This window comes from Crocodylus siamensis, chromosome 2 (genome assembly GCF_052110815.1).
Source record: "Crocodylus siamensis isolate JL-2025a chromosome 2, ASM5211081v1, whole genome shotgun sequence".
Taxonomy (NCBI): domain Eukaryota; kingdom Metazoa; phylum Chordata; order Crocodylia; family Crocodylidae; genus Crocodylus; species Crocodylus siamensis.
The window spans coordinates 274175669-274190204 of NC_143396.1; the positions used below are offsets into that span (position 1 = coordinate 274175669).

General features: G+C 40.5%; 1 long non-coding RNA gene across 3 annotated transcripts in view; it reads right to left on the bottom strand.

Moving 5' to 3' along the window:
• LOC149872211 (uncharacterized) overlaps positions 1-14536 on the bottom strand; it is a 237282-nt gene that overhangs the window by 56553 nt on the left and 166193 nt on the right. The gene's annotated exons all lie outside the window — the stretch shown is intronic.

Sequence of the window (14536 nt, forward strand, 5' to 3'; positions counted from 1 at the left end):
GTGGCATAATTTTTTGTGAAAACTGAGGCAATGTACCTGTTGAGTAGATCCACCTTCTTTGCATCTTCTGTTAGGAGTTCCTTCTGGCTTGTTAAAAGAAGATCCAGGGCTTCCTGGGGCCTTCTTTTCTGGCCAACATATTTATACAATCTCTTCTTGTTGTCTTTACCCTCCTTTGCCAGGTTCAGCTCATTCTTTAACTTTGCCTTCCTGATTTTATTTCTGCAGGATCTTGCTATTTCCTGGTATGCTTCCTTGGTGACCAGCCCATTCTACCATTTCCTGTATGCGTTCCCTTTTGTATTTGATGCACCCCAGAAACTCCTTGTGCAGCCACACTGGTCTCTTGCCATTCTTTTTGTGCTTCCATCATGTTGGGACAGTGTCCTGTTGCACTTCAGTCTGTCCTCCTGTGACACCATGCCTATTGACTCCTCAGATCAGATGAACTCTAGCTTTTTGAAACCTAGTGCCCTAACTTTGCTGACCTCATGCTTTCATAGATTTCATAGACATTAGGGCTGGAAGGGACCTCGCAAGATCAGCCCCCTTCCCAAAGGGCAGGAAGTCAGCTAGGGTCAAAGGATCCCAACAAAATGAGCATCCACATGTTTCTTAAAAGAGTCCATAGCAGGTGCTTGCACCATCTCTGGGGGGTGTCTATTCCAGGCACTGGGAATTCAGACAGTAAAGAAGCTTTTCCTTATGTTCAGCCTAAAACGGTCCTGGAGGAGTTTGTGACCATTGGACCTAGTCATCCATTAGAGTGCTCTGGTGAACAGGTGTTCCCCCAGATCCTGATGCACACCCCTTATGTACTTACAGGTAGCCACCAAGTCACCCCTGAGCCTTTATTTCTCCAGGTTGAAGAGTCCCATGGCTCTCAGCCTCTCCTCATAAGGCCTGTTCTCTTGCCCTTAGATCATGCATGTGGCTTTCCTCTGAACTCTCTCAAGTTTCTCCACGTCCTTTTCTGTTTTACTGTCTTCTTCCTCCTGATGATGGAACAGGTGTACGTGTTTTTGACAAACAAGGCAACACGACCACCTTTTCTCTCAATCCCGTCTTTCTAAAACAGAGTGTAACCCTCCATTTTGACATTCCAGCCATAAGAGCTATCCCACCAGGTCTCTGTGATGCCAATCAGATCATAGATCTTTTCACAAGCTGCAGCTTCCAGCTCATCATTTATTCCACATACTTCTCACATTTGCATTGAACGTATTTTAACCTACTAGCTGGGCCAGTCAATGATTCCGTGGCTCCCACGCCTAGGCATCACCCTGCATTGCTCCCTACCACCCTCTTGCGCAGGACCCAATGTAGGGCAGCAAGGGACCCAGGAACCTCCAGGAAAATGGAACACATTGTCCCTTTTCTAACATCAGGGCAAAGGGTGATGTATGTTTTGCTACAGCTGATCCACTTCATTTTGGATATATCTGTTTCCATCCACAGTGAGAAAGTTCTACCAAATCTCCAAGCAAAATTTCATCTGCTACAATTTGAGGCTATTGCTCTTAGTCCTGTTCCCTGCAGCCACACAGAATAATCTATAATGCATCTCCATCTACTTTATAACCACCTTTCTTGTATTTGAAGACTGTTATCAAATCCTCCTCAGTCTTCTCTTCTTCAGACTGAATAACCCTAGTTTTCTCAGCTTTTCCTCATAAGTCCCAGGCCTGTAATGATTTATACTGCTTTCTGCTGGACTCTTTCCAATCTCTACATATCTTTCTTGAAGTATGGGGCCCAAGACTCAGCACAACACTTCAGGTGAGGTCTCATCAGTGCTGAATAGAGTAGGATAATCACTTCCCTTAATTTTCAAGTGACACTCCTATTAATAAAGTCTAATATGCTACTGGCCTATTGATCACTGTTGGCTCATATTCAGTCCACTGTGATACCCAGGACATTTTCTGTAGTGCTGCAGCCTAGCAACAAACTCCCCAATGTACATTTGTGCATTCAATTGTTTTGTCTCCAAGGCGGGAATTTGCACTTATCCTTATTGAATTTCATTTGATAGATACGTGTCCATTTCTCCAGTTTATCAAGATCATTCTGGATTCTACCCTGTAGAGTGTCTGAAACTCCACCCAGCTTGGACTCACCTGCAGATTTGCTAAGCATGCACTCAGTCCAATCCTCCAAATCATTAATGAAGATACCAAACAATGCCAGACCCAGAACAGACCCCTAGGGAGCACCCCAATACCTTCTTGCAACTAGACAACTAGATTTGAGGACTATTCATCGAACCCAGTGATCCACCTTGAGTAGTGGTAAAGGACTGAAGTCACAAAATTGCCAAACAAAAAGTTGCTCCCTATTATCTGATAGCTCTATGAGTAAGAGACTCCCAATCTGAGTTAGAGATTTACAGATGTGGAGACGGTAATATCAGCATGCTTGAAGGCTTGTTTACCCAAGGACTTGCAACAATATCCACCAGCTTAGTTTAAAGTAGTCTGTGCAAAGGCCTGTATAGAAATTGCTGAGTAACAGGAAGCCCCAACTTCTTCTATTGAGCTTCACTCAGAATACATAGGGACTAGCTGAGCATATGCTGCACACCATCCACATGAAGGACAGACATTGCTTAGTTGGAATTCAGTTTGATCATGGAAAGAGACAGTAATACATTTTAAAAGGATTATATTATCCCTACAATGCAATGCATTACTGTGGTAGAAAGCTTGAATGAGTCTTTAAATATTAACTGAGGGAAAAATGTGTTTGTATACTTTCACCACTTTTTCATTTATCTCACTTGTGTCATTCTTGTTCAGTTATGGAATCATCAGAAATGTGTAATATTGTGGATGTTTTCTAACATATTTTTGTATTAGTTTTGTGGTATGTCACATGTTGTGCAGCAGTATTAACATATTTTGGGTTTGGAAACTCACAGCTGCTTGCATTCTGGAGTATTATTTTTCCTGTCATTTAAATTTGAGCATTACTGATTTATTTTTAAACCCAGAGTTTAAAAAATGAGGGGAAAAATTGAGAAATAAATAGGTACAGTGTCTTACCTTCATTTTTCATGTGTCTCCTGCCAGTAGCAGGATTAGGGAGATAAAGCAGGATTTCTTCTATGAACCTGCAAACTGTCCAGTCACAAGCTCACAAACACTCCCTTCCAAGAAAGTTACATGTTGCTGACACATATGTGGTTTATGGATTATGGGAATCACAAAAAAAAAAAAAAAAACACATGGCAAAGAATTTTAAATGGCTTCACGTACGGTTTAGGAGACTCTTCCAAGAGACCTCTCCGCCCTTGGAGTGCTGAAAAGCTTCCAAGAGAACCCTCTGTGGATGCTGTTAGTCTGGTTTAACTGAAGCAAAGTTGTGATCTTTAGGCAGTTGCTCTACTATAGCAAAGTACAATTTCTCAGAAATGTCACTTCTAAACACAGAGCATCACCTTTATAGACTTAGGTAGAGAAATTAAGTTTGTGTTCACATATGTATATACATGATCAAAAAGGCACAATCAAACACACCAGAAGTTCTCTCTGAAGCAAGACAGGTATAGATTTATCTTATTTGAAACTACTGATTTCCCTGGCTCTCCTTTCTTTTGCTTTAAAACAACACATCAGCATAAATCATGTGATGTGTTAAATGCAACATAAATAAAATCACAGGCAAGACAGTTATTATATGAAGAGTTTGTTGATAAGATGAACCTGCAAATATAGTTCTATGGAAGAGATGGTATATATGAAAACAGATGACTGCCTTCAAGAACAATATCTGAAGTTGCATAAAACAAAACTTCCTCGTTAGAGGAGACTGGATAGGCACTGGCTGGGGTCTTATGCCCCCCTCCCACCCCCAGTGCTCATTCCTGCCCATGGCAGGGGGTCGGACTCAATGATCTGTCTAGGTCCCTTCCGACTCATTGTTTCTATTTCTATGTAAAATTTAAAACATTATATTAGGATTTATGCATAACTGTTGCTGAAGTTCATCCTCTAATAAGAAAAACAGGATGAGGTAATTAACTGCCTAATGGTAACTCAAGAGACAGTTCTTCAAAGGCTATTTTGAGAAGCCTGGAAAACTGATCCTCAACCCGTCTGACTTCAATAGCACCATGTAAATTACATCCCAGATGATCTTCCCCAGTGCATTGATTGCAAAGTGTGAATAGCTCCCACATTGATCCATGGAAAAAGTGCTTCAGCATGGATTTAGTACAGGAAAAGGTCTCCTCCTTAAATACATCCTACAGAAGCATCTAAAAACTACCCCTAGCTATCTGAGGTCCCATTTGGCTGTAGGACTCAAGCTAGTAAATGGGCACAACCTCTTGCTCTTGGTGCTTGGGTTATTTTTCATTTCCTTTGCTCTTGTAACTCCTGATGCTCAACTGACTTTAATGTTTCTGTGTTCCTGATGCCTGGAAGATTCTCTGGCTTCTACTCCAGACCTCTGATCTTGGCTCATCTTTTTAGCCTGGTCTTCAGACTATCGGGGCGGGGGGGTGAAGTGGGCCCTATTTGATTTGGGATTCGGATTCGGTCTGAATCAGGGACAGTGATTCGAATCATTGATTTGGATCACTGTCCCTAATTCATTTAGGCCGAATCTGAATATTCGATGCTGATTCAGAAAATGAGCAATTTGGACATAGACACAGTTTTAAAAGTTTTTTTCTACATACCTTGAAGTAGTAGGCACAGCTCGAGATCACTGCAATGCTGGGGTGCATGGAGTGTCCCACAGAAGTGCAGGGGGCCCCTCCACGTGCTCAGCGGTGAACCTGGAAGTGGACCGGAAGTACCTCCAGCAGACCTGAAAGTGGACCAGGGGGTGCTCTTGGATGGCCCCTGCACCTCCCCAGCTTGGCGAATAGCTCCAGGGGGACCCTGGGTGGTCCCCCCAGACCCTGAAGTTGTTAGAATCACTGGTGCTGGCCCTCATTTATTTAGTAGCTGAGTATTGTGCCCCAGTTTGGGGCAGGTGCACCCATACCAGCCTGACTGACTCTTAGCTGAATTAAACAATGAGACTCATAACAGGTAGTTGCAGATCCACTCCTGTTCCTTGGCTGTCTGTTCTCTCCCATATCCTTCCTCCTGGTCTTCAACATAAAGCAGGGTACTTAAAGGATCTACAAAAAGTGCTTGCATTCAATTCACTACCATTTTTTTAGGAACATAATGAGGTCCCTACGCCAAAGCTTAAGTCAAGAAGGCCATGATGGAGTGCAGGAGAAGAGGTAAATGATGAAAACTTTGACCTCAAGAAAAAATGGATCTAGCATTGGGACACAATTCACATCATTAATAAATTTCTTATCACAGACCTCACATCTAAACCTCCTGGCTTTGCTTTACCAAGGCAGAGCTGGACAACATTGAACAAGGTTCATACTGGACAGGGTAGATGCAACTACCTAGTACATAAATTGAATTTTATTCAAGACCCCAAGGGTGAGTGTGATGAAATCCAAACAATAGCACACATCATGGAGGAATGTCCTATTTACTGTTTTAATGTTTGCGTTGACGATCTGGACCAAGCTACTGAGGATGCCTTGCAATGGATATCAAATCTAAAACTGTCACTCCAGCTGTATTCCTTAGTGCTGTTGTTTATAGGTTGTGTATAGCTTCTTGCATCATTTGGTTGCTGTACTCCATACAAAATAAATAAATACAAACAGGCATAGATACTTTGAACAGCTCCACTTACAAGTGATGCCTGCCTAATGCAAGCATCAGAAATCTACTTTTAGGATGCCAAAAAGCACATCACAAAGGACAAGATGAGAGCATACATTCTTCTGCATATCATATTACACTCCTCTTGTTAACTAACAACCAAGTTATTGTAAAGCATCAGCAAATATAGGTGAACGAAGTAGCTATATCACCTGCACATTACAACTATCCCTGATTACTACAGATATCCCTGATTACATGACCATCGCACATCACACCTGCAAGCATGGCAACCCATTAGAGTAAGCAGTCTGTAACAAACTGGATAATCCATTGTACTGACTGGAAGCTGGAAGCATTTACAGTGTCTACAAATGATATTGTCCTATGAAACTTGTATGTGTGCAATCATGTCATCCTCATCAATCTTCACCTTCTCCTGCAAATCTCGGATGTACTCTTTCACCCAGTAGGTGTGCATCTAATGTAGTACTAACCATAAAAAACAGGGCAATCAATCCAGAAATCATAAAGCACTATTTCATGTTAATAGGCGGCCTCCCCTAGTTCAGAAGCCAAGTACCGAGCTCTTCCATTACAGTAAATGAATCACTTATCCAAAAGTCACAACAGCTGCTGGGGAGACTAGCCAGTATACTAGTAAATACACAAGCAGTGTTACATACTGCCTAAATACTTGACTACACTACAGCTTCTTGACTCTGTTCCAATCCTCTGTGCCTCTAGAAGGCACTAAAGCCATGTAACTACAGTGCAGAGAGTCTTTGGAGAGACTTCTGTAAATCTTGTTACTGTTCCTCTATATGGAGGTAATTTTGCAGTTAGACATGGCTAGAAGGAAAGCCTCGAAACCACCTGACAAGGATAAGAGTGACATATGCACTGCGTCAGCTGGTGCCCATTCAGAAGGCCTATTTCCTAGAACTGACATGGAGGCAAGCTCTTTTTGTAAGACAGATTAAGTACTGACAGGCTGTCTGGCAGTAGGAAGATCATTATGAGCTAGGAGATACAACTACAACAGAGCCTCTCAGTTGAGTCTTAAGTTTTCCAGAAAATTCTTGTCAGACGCATGTTCATTAGTGATATGACTCTCCACCTCAATCTTGTGAGCCAGACTCTCCTGTGTTACCTTCATGTTGCTCAGCTAGTGTAAATATCCTGGCCATCACAGAACACCCTTAATGCGGGAGAACCGCCTACTAACAGAGACCTAAAACCCAACCCTGGCAAAGGGACCGTGTTGGGGGCAACAGACTTCTTCTATGCCACGCTAACCCCAAAAGCACTGGACTAACATAGTGATGAGTTAAGCTGTTGTATCCCATTGAGAATTTAATTTTGTGCTCTTTTTTGTAGTTGTCAAACTTCATCTAAGATGTCACTTTACACTAAAAGCACTTGTGGGTTTTTTTCTTTGGAAAAACAATTCCCCATCTTTCAGTTCATAATGATAAAAAAGAAACATCCCCCCTGCCCATGTGAAACTTCCAGTCAGCAAGGAAATCTCATTGTACAACAAACTCTTCCCACATTGCAAAACCTGACTCTCCCCAATTTCTTCCCAAATAGCTGTTCAAAAACTGCAAGTTTAGAGACTGCCCTGAAAGTCAGTAAGTTCAGACTTATTTCATCCTTGCCCTGACCTAAGCAAATATGATGGCTTATCTCTCTTGTATTTTGTAAGTGACATTTTTAAAGGACATTAAGGCAATGAATTTGCTAGCTTGATCACATATGTCCATCCTTCCCTTAAAATCCAGAGCTCTGAGATTTGCATCAAATTTCCCAATGCCAGGCAGGAAGACTCTAGCAAAAATTAGTAAATGTTCCCTTTCTGCAGGAATTTCCACAATATGTTTTATTCATTTATTTATTTAAATGCTGCCCTTCCTAACAAAGGCTCAGGGTGGCTTACAATAAGAGACAGGTGCGTTAGTAGCCTAAGGATGCAGGATACACTATTGCTAAGATCAGACTGGCCACTATTGCTGAGAGCAGACTACCCACATTAGTATGCAGGATACACTATTGCTGACAGCAGACTACCCACTTCTTGTTGAATATAATCTGGGGACCTGCTCTAAGGTGTAAGGAAAGCTCTCTGGAGCAATTTATACCACCTGTCATGGCTAGTGGAGCCATGGTTTTTGAATAAAAGAATCACAAATATCACTTGGCTCCAAGGGGGCACATGGCTTTCTGTTTGTGAGAATGTTTTATTCACTTCCTCATGTGCGGCCTTAAGCACATGTGAGCCAGTTTTTAACTGGGTCAGCTAAGCTAAAAACACTGCAAAACGTTTGGGTGGCTTCTTGTTTCCCCCTCAGTGGTAAATGGATACATGCTTTGTGAAGTACTAACTAGTATTTCTCCAACCTGACAATGAAATCATAACATGCGGTTTCACAATGCTCAAAGCCATAGGAAGTCATGCACTCGTAAATTAATTCACAGTAGGATGATGTGAAATCAAGCACTGTGTTCAAATTCCACACTGTAGCTTGATAGAAGGTTTGCAGACACCAGCTCCCTCTAAACGGGCTCTCAGAGCTTTGTTGAGGGGGAAGGGGGTGTCAGAGGAGGGTAGATTGCAATAAACAATAAGAATTGCAGTAAGAATCAGTTTTGTTTGCTAATTAGAAGCAGTTGGTAAGTTTGTTACTGTCTTGTCCATGGTGACAACTGATGATGGGTTACCTGATACTGCACTTCTGCCTTCAAGATGTGTAAGTTTTGTCCAAGTTGCCTTTCTTTCTAGCGTATCTATCAATCTAAATAAGTAACTGCCCAGCTCCTTGTAGAGCTATTAACATGTGTGGACGACATGGCCATTTGTGTAGCACAGACTTGATAAAAACTTGCAGCAAATCTGAAATTATAAATGACTTGAACATCACAGCTGAATATATCTGGAGCAGATCTTGCAACATTCAGGGTGCCCCATGTGGGTACTGAGCACCCTCACCTCCTAAATTGATGCCAATAGATGCTGTGAGTGGTTGACATCTGGCCTTATCCAGTCCTGAATTACGGTGGACATGATATAACCAACCACAAGATCATAGCTTGTTTGCCTTATTCACACACAGAGGAGTAAAGATGTGTATGGTACCCTCCGCCATTGCCCCTACTTGGGATACCTGCACTATGGGGTATGGTATGTGAAAGAACAGCACCCACAAAGCTGCTGCTTGTGAAGGTGGAGGTGGACAAGGAGTGCAGGGTTAGAGGATAATACAGGGCCAGGCAAAAGGAGTATATCTGGAGGAGGAGGGGAAGCAGAGAACTAGGAACAACTATCAACTGCTCAAAGCCATAGGAAGTCATGCATTCATTGTAAATTAATTTACAGTAGGATGATTTGAAATCAAGCACTGTGTCCCCAAGCAATACAGCCATCCACTTGGGGTACGCTGAGACCAACTAATCCTCAAAGAGTGCTGCATTTTGATGGTGGGGAGGGAAGGAGGAGAGAGAGGAGAGGACTGCATTTACAATGATAAGCTTTCTTTTTCTTTTAATGAGTTGATTGCTACTGATAGTGAACATTTAAAATGCCCCATACTTAAGTGTTTGTGCATGTAACAGCATAAATGTGCTGTTTTTACAGTGTGTCATTACCAGGCTCTGTAGCACAAGGTGTTCTAAGATTTCCAGACTAAATTGTAGGGCTTGATGTTTGCATAGGTATTAATTGTCATAGCGTAACCTGCCAATTAAGGAAATAGCTGCTGATCACTCCAGTGGAGTTTTATTTCCCAGGCAAAAATGTATTGAAAAAAGTAAATCCATGGGACTAGTCAAGCTCCTAACATAATCTCTCCCTATTCCAACCTGTAAAATGACTTGTACGGCAGCACTAGATTTTCCACAACCTACCCACTGTTCCTTGGGCCACACTATACAACTGTATCTATTTAACTTTATAACACAGACATCTGTTGAGATACAGACGAGCAACAAAACCTACAATCAGACACAACTTATCTGATTTAATGTTCCTTTACAAGCTTGAAAGTCAGACTCATTTTTTTCCCCAAAAACTTCACTGATATTTAAAAACCTTCTAAATAAAATTTATTTCGCTTTTACATGAAACTATCTTTAGCTAGAGATCATGAGAAATTTATGGGTGTATTAAGTGTGTAATTTTGTATGGAACATTGTTCTGGATATGTTACTAACTGGGAAACAGATGATAACATCTTTGATCCTGGAAGATCCTCAAGAAGCTTATCAATGTAATATAGATTTTGGAATTTTAATGTTTCCTACCCTTTATATAAAATCTGGTAAATCCTGTCAGTTTTGACCAGGGTTGCTTTGGGATTTTAAATTAATTGGAATCTCAATCTCTAAGAAAAACTCAGGCACAAAGAACTTAAAAATTTAAAAGAATATTCATGCATCCTCCAAAGTAATATATCACCATAGTGGGAATACACTTTTTCAAAAGCACGTGTGTTCCAGTCCTCCTATCTGATTTTGGTGTGCAGATCTCCAATATGTATGTACAAGCCTCTGCAGGGAAGTGCATGAGCAAATGTGTTTATACCCTTAGGCATACATTTGTTGGAAAATATGGATATACAAAGCCTCTAGGGATAGACTGAAACCAAACTTGTTTCACTGCATACGTAAGTTGTAGCTGAACCTCGGTTTTCCTAGAGGCACAATGCTCCTGAATTGAGCCTTTGTACTGCCTACTGTAGCTCTCTTATTGCTATGTTTTTAAATGTGGTTTTCTTTAAGTCACAGTTTAACTTCCTGAGATGACCTTTCACTGCAGCCCTTACCCAGTGAGTAACTCCATTGAAATCAGCTTGCTCTGCCTTCGCAACATTTATAGTAATTCCTTGTTTAGATACTAAAATAGAACGAACACCTGCAAAAAGGGCCAGATATTGCTTGCCTTCTCTTGCTAATAGCCCCATGAAAATTGCTTAAACTTCTCACATACTGAGGGCAAAAGCCCTTGGCTCAAAAATGGAGCCAAAAAACATAATCAAAGTAAAACACAGCAAACACAGCTAACATACAAGATATAAGACCACTACATATAATGTAAGGAGCCAGCAGAGCAGCAGGGTTAAGCCACCTGATGTGCTCAAATTCAATTGCAAACTATTGGATTTGATGCAGGAATCACAAGTGAATATTATGATCGTCAGAATGGATGACCAGAAGCGTTCCCTGGTGATCTGAATATAAATTAATCTATTTAAATGTTATGTCTAATTGTCACTTTCTTCATGTATACTAGCAACAGCTGCATTTCATTTTTTATTCTTCACAAACTCTTTGTGCTCAATTTTACTACCTGCTTCACATACCCCACCCCAATCCAAACAGAACTACTTAAGTAAAACAAGCAAGATTTAATCATTTATGCAAAAGTCCATTCATACAGTACAGAGAAGGATGATTACATTAAGTACTGCAGAGACTGATTTTAGGTTAAAGCAATGATGGCAAGAAGTTTGTCACTTGAAATATAACAGTGATTATTAGCTTAGCATCACTCTTTGTAATAAATTATTTTATAGTCTCCCTTCCCAAACTGTGCCTTCAACAAAAGCATAGGGTGCTTTTTTTCAATGGCACTGCTGCTGTATCATTGTTCCAGATGGAGTACGATACTTTTCTCCTGGGTTGTACGGAAATAGTTTTTAGATTAGAGCTTTTTCAACTAACTACATTTAGCCTATAAAAATACTCATCAGCTTATATTTGTGATATTTTCTGCTCTACTTTACTGTATTAGAAGAATGTTGTTGTTTTTCAAGCTCCAGAGCAGTACAATAATGACACTTAGTTTCAAACATTAAAAAATTCTTCTAAATTAAGTAAATTGTATAGCACATTAGCAGGGGATCAGGAAAAATCCCAAAGTATTTCATGTTATAAAACTGAGCAGACCATCTGATAGAGCAAGTATGATCACATTTTCAGACTAGCCTCAGTTTATAAGTTTCCCCAGCCTTGTTTTAGCCAAACACCTTTCATGGGCCAGCTGGTTCTAATGATACAAAACTAGAATATTCAGTGTCCCATTCCTTTGCTACAATAAACAATAAAGCTTGGGAGATTGGTAAAGTCCAGTCTTTCTTTATCATACAATTTAAATGAAATATTTAGCATTTTGTCTAATTTAAAGTATTTATTTTTCTCGAGCTACATGAAATGTATTATACAATAGAGTTAGCCTGCTGCTCAATAAAGACACTCCTGGTCCACAGCCCATTGGCTAGGGAATATTCCACTGAACCTAACAGGCTCCGCATCAGGCCCTTACTGTGACAGACACTGCGGTTTGACCCACTAAGCACAACTTATCAAAACACATGTAAGATTTTAAACACTTATCCCAAAGAGAAAAGGTACCTATTTTTAACACCAAGTGATGGTGCATACTCAAAATCCCAAATGTAACCAATGGGAGTTTGGGCTCTTTTTGGTGAGGTGTTTTTAAATAAATGTGCTTTATAAATGATGCAGTCTTTGTACCGTATATGCTACCCATAAATATATAATCAGAGTATGATTTTCAAAAGTGCCTCAGAGGCTTAATCTTCCAATAGTGTCCACATGTGGTGTAGACATTTGGTTCCCTGGGAATAACTAGCAGCCATTCACCTTGTGCCACGTCTGGCTGTCCCCGGGGAATGCCTGTACCACGTGTGCTCTGGCGTGAAGTAAGTTAGCACCAGCAGCCTTACCCGGGGTCCTGGGGGCCTCTTGGGGCTGCAGCAGTGACACTTCTGCCGTGTGGAGCCTGGCCAGCAACCGCAGCATATCTCTGCATGGCCTGGCTCCTCTTTTGAGCAGGGTGCACTGCCTGTGCATTCACTGCCCCACTTTTTTTTCTCCACAGATATCCAGAGGTCAAAAAACCCCTCTGTGCTGCTCCCTTGCAGCACAGAGAACAGCTGAATGTACACTATATGGTGCCACAGACATGTCTGCAGCGCCACATACCACATGGCCACACTCGTCTGGACATGGCCTGAGTCTGAGGTATTTGAGCACCTACTTTTCATAGAAACTCTTGAAAATGCTATTAAGGCCTTATACAGACATACATACATTTTCTTCTGGGAAAGCCGCTACTTTACCAGGAGAAACCACAAGTGTATAGATGGTCAGGCTTTTTCTCCCAGAATAAAAAATGGCCACTTCAGAAGAAAAATACCTAGGAACAATCAGGGTTAAATCATTCCCAGAAGAGCTTCTTCGGGGACAGCAAGTATCTGTACATGCTATAAGTATGGTGCATCATTTCTCAACTCAGCCACAACAGTTACCAAATCTCATTCTTAGTCTTGAAGTGTCTCAGTTCAACAGGTAGCAATATAGGTCAAGATTTTCAAAGACAGGTAGACAAAGTGGGGACGTAAAGTTTATTTTAAGCGGCTTAGCATTTTGCCCAGTTTTCAAAAGTACTAAGCACCAGCAACCTTCACTGATATCAAGTTGTGTTACTTACATGCCAACAATGGGTGCAAGAGTACAACTTTATTTTTTTTAATCTTGGCAAAATGATGGTGTCCTATACTGATGTACACGTAGCTTGTTAGATCTTTATTCCAATATTTCATTCATTATTACTATTAGTCATTTGTACTGCAGTAATACCTAAAAGTTCTGGTCAAAATCAGGACTCCAAGTATGCACTGTACACGGACATAAAAAGAAGTCCTTGTCTCAAAGAGTTACAATCATGTACAATGATTAAGGAAAAAAATCAATATCAAATATTACTTCCTTTTATGAACACAAGTTCAGCTTTACTGCAGTGAATGGTCATTATATTTTATCAGTCATTGGGTTCTCTATGGTTGCTATCGTTCATTTCAGTACTGCAAGGCTGAAATCCTGACCTTACAGAAATCAACAGCAACACTCCCATACACAGTTTTATGGGGTCAGGATATCATCTAAAGTATTTAATTAATGTTAAAGGAGATCTCCAAAACACTATGCAAAGTGGAGGCCTCAGTGTATTCTGCTTCATCCTCCTCCCAGGTTTTAAGAGTTCATATAGGGTAGGTTTGGGGTTTTTTCTTATGTTTTTTCCTTCTTTCTCCACTGTTGTTTTGTATATTGCTATTATAAAATAGTACATATTGTTCCAAATCCTGAATTCCTTACACTGTCCTTTGAACAGGAGTTTTGCCTAACCAAGAAAGGACCGAAAGGACTGCATGAATTGGCCCGTACAGAATTAAATGCTAACTATTGTTATTGTTCTCTGAGAGTGCATTTAAGGTTTTGGGAACAAACAATAAAACGAACAGCTGAACAATTTTAATCATGGCCCTGTTCCTAGTTACAATTATTCTTAAGCTGCCCCACCATTAGCTAGACTCTGAATTTCTTCCCAATGAAAAAATAAATAAATAAATACAAATATATATATATATATATATATATATATATATAAAAAAAAACTTAAAGAAATACTGTTGTTAAATACATGGTTCTCAGATGCGACATGCTGTGGCTTCTGTTCCAAATGCAGCAATAACTACTCCCTGTAATCTATGTTTTAACTGTACATATGTACCCATAACTTTAGCATACTCCACATGAAAGCAGGTTCTATACATACATTTTCCTAGGCAAGTAATAAGAGAAGACCACCAGCAAGGTCCCTAGGAAGAGAATATAAGGGAATACCTAAATAGCCAAACCAGTGGTCTTGATCAGAGAGAGATACCTGAACACAAACAACATTTGTGTTCCCATGACAGGTATACGTCATCTGTACTGAATTTCAAAATACTCGCAGCGGGGGAAATAAAAGAATAAGATCAGAACTTTGT